At 49.6% G+C, this 3,120-nt stretch overlaps 1 long non-coding RNA gene across 1 annotated transcript in view; it reads right to left on the bottom strand.

Annotated features, from left to right (window-relative positions):
- Positions 1-646: 646 nt before the first annotated feature.
- The window catches only part of LOC102469230 (uncharacterized), a 14,585-nt gene continuing 12,111 nt past the window's right edge, over positions 647-3,120 (bottom strand). The window contains exon 4 of the long non-coding RNA XR_003551447.1: positions 647-936. This is a non-coding gene — a long non-coding RNA (uncharacterized LOC102469230). The remainder of the gene's footprint in view (positions 937-3,120) is intronic.

Raw genomic sequence — 3,120 nt, 5'->3', positions numbered from 1 at the left:
CGGACCCTGAGGGGGCGGGTCACGGAGCAGGGCTGGGCACCTAGTGGGTGGGGTGCTGAGCTGGGCGGGACACTGAATCCGAGTACCTGGCAGGGAGGAGCGCCAAGGGGGCTTGCTCTGACCACCTGTCCTCATTCTCTCGTTTCCTTCCTACTTTCTCCTTAAGAGTCTTCCATCTGCGTGTGAGGTCAGATTAGGCCACTGCTTAATCTTCTATTTGCCTTAAAACTCAATAATTAAAATACCTCCGCCATGGCAGATTTTGCCTTTCCTGCTCGGCCCTTCCTCCTGTGATTTGCATAACAGTATCTCACATTTCTCTGGCTTGACTCAAGGGGCTTAGTGCGCTCTGCTCCCGACAGAAAGAGGCATGAAATATGAGGAATGTAGCAGAAGGAAACGACTTCAATGACTGACCTAGTTTCTTTTCCAGTGTTGGAAACAAGTTATGACTTAAGAAGTACAAAATATAACTTGAGGGGCCATGGAAACTTTAATCATTCTGGTACAATTTTTTAGACAATTCTTCCAATTGAAAACGTTTTTGTTACCTTGGAAGTTAGTTCTTTATTTCCTTTTAAAAATGCAAAGGCCCATGGAAAAGAAATGCATGAGAGATTTCACTAGCGTCACTGTGTGGATGGGTTTGTTTCTGACACACAAGACTCACCTTAGAGCACTTTAGTTCCCAGTCTCTACCCTGCCATTGGCCAGCTGGGTGGCTTCTGGCAGGTCTCTGGGGCTCCCCAAGGTCAGTCTTCTCTGCATGTTGCCTTCTTTGTGGGCTGCGAGGGTGGCTGCCATTCGCGTGAAGCACCTGGCAGGAGCTTGGCTGCACGGACAGTAGCAGGAAACTACTCATCCTGCCAGCAGAGCAGCGCTGTGGTGCGTTTGCGGCCTTCTTCCATACTCAAGAGCAACTCTCCTGCATCAGCTCTGAAAGAGAAAACTGTGGGTCACTCACCGTCGTGCACAGGCCCTGTGTGTGTCCAGTCCCCTGCTCCACGTCCCTCCTGGAATGAGGGGGTTCCAGTCCGGCACTCCGCAGGTGCCTCTGGTTATCCTGCCAAGGACAATGGGGCTGCACTGTCACTGGGGCTCTGGACCCACACATTAGTTTTGCTGAAGGGTCTTTAAAAGCCAGGTGTGAATTCCCAGTTTAATACTAATTTACAACGTCTATATCCCTAATTTAAAAAGCATTTGAGATGGCAACTGTAGATCTCTGCTCATCGAAGCCCACGTTACACACCCCCATGGTCCTGCTGCAAATGTGAGACTGCTTCAGTGGGTTCTCGGGAGGTCATGATTTTAATAAGCATCGCATGCATCATGATTTTATTTCTTGGCTCCTGGCTTTTCACATGTATTTCTGTTTCCTTCAAACCAGCCTGTGTGCTGACTCACTCGGCGGCATGTCGAAGGTGGAAGAACCCCCTCCCTCACCCACACGCTTACCTATCCTGGATTTTAATTTCAGAGGAAGTGCCATAAATATGTGTCCTTTGATTTGAAAAGACTCACTAAGAATTAAGCAGCTGGGCGAGGGAGACTAGAGATAAGGTTTCCTAAGGCAGGAAGAAGGCAGTGCACGGCCGTAAAAGCAAGAAGAGACCATGGAGTTGATGTTTTGCATGTGGAATTCTTGCTGCATTTACAGACCCACTGGTTTTATTTAGGAAGGGGAGGGAGACAAGCCCTGGCACAGGCAGAAATAACAAATGGCCACACGTCTCTTATTGGGGAGGGAAGGGCAGGCAGGATCTGCAAACGACCTGATTTCTGCTGGGTAAACAGGAGAAAAAAGCGCTGCAGCCTCCCCAGCTCTGCTGAGCTGGGACTTGACTTCTTGGCTTCAGCTTCCAGCCTGAACACTCCCCTGTGGATTTCCAGGGTGTATCTGCCTGACTTCCCATCCAGGCTCCCCTTCAGCTCGCATCTCTCTGGTAGTAGCTCTGGTCCCTGCCCGGTGGTTATTTTGTGCGATGGATACACAGCAGTATTGCAATTGTGCTGGAGTCTTTATTCAGAGGGAGATATATCATGTTTCCATGCCAACGAACTCCACGAGGCAGCCAATATTTCCTCCTCCCTCCCCTTCGTGCTCTCCCTTTCTCCTTTCCTGCCTGTTGTTTCATGCCACACTCTGTGTGCACACCTATGTAAAACACAGTTGCCAGAGACAGACAGAAGGGAACAGGCCATGGGGAAGGTGTTTCCAAATTGTTAGAATTTCTGGCTCCATTTACTTGAAGTGTATCCCCGGGGGATCAGTGTGGTTTTGTAGAGCACACGGACAGGTCAGGTCGTAATAACAAAGTCGAGGAAGTGCATGTGTGTCCTCCTTCTCCAACATCGAGCAGCGTTAGTGATGTGCATTGAATTATCCATAGTTTTCACTCTGCTGTGGGGCACCATCCCATAGCCTCTTCTCCTTATTTACGGGCTTCCTTGTGTCCATTAAAGTCTTCTGACAAATCTTCCCCTCTGGATTGTCATCCTGGATTCTGATGGAATTAAAGAAATTGCTTCCTAAAAATCAAAGTTCCTTGCACCTGCCATTACTCCCTCCACCGTCATGCTCCCGGTCCTCAGTTCCCGCTGCAGGGTGCGGACTCCCGTAATGTCAGTCAGGGACAGAGGGTAGTTCGTTATTTGATCTATGTGCTAATTGTTATATGCTTATCAGAATAATTTCCCAAGGGCTACTTTTGCTCGGGCGTTCAGCATCCAACGGCAAGGGCAACAAGGGAGCTTTCGGGGGACAGTGTCGGGGTCCTCCTCAGGTGGAGAGACTTTACCAGGCCACGGTGAGAGGTGACGCTGCCCTGCTCTGCCTTGGAGGGTTATGACCTCCCGGGGACACAGGCTGTTTCCGTGCTCTGCGTCACTGCCCGTCCAGCCTGTCTGACACAGGTCCTTTCATGAGTGGGCACTCAAAGCTTGCTAACAGTGAGATCTCAGCGGTCTCCTCTTTCCCAGGACCACGGCCGCACCCCGTTCCAGTAGCTTTCAGGTTTACTCAGCTGGCCTGACCTGGGTAACTTCACCTATAGTGGCAAAAAAAAAAAAAAAAAAAAAAAAACGATTCAAATTGCCTGAGAGAAAAAAATAGGGGAT

Source organism: Tupaia chinensis, unplaced genomic scaffold, assembly GCF_000334495.1.
Source record: "Tupaia chinensis unplaced genomic scaffold, TupChi_1.0 Scaffold000695_1, whole genome shotgun sequence".
Classification (NCBI taxonomy): domain Eukaryota; kingdom Metazoa; phylum Chordata; class Mammalia; order Scandentia; family Tupaiidae; genus Tupaia; species Tupaia belangeri.
The sequence above is the reverse complement of the archived record's forward strand: the minus strand, read 5'-3'. Positions and strand labels throughout refer to the sequence as shown.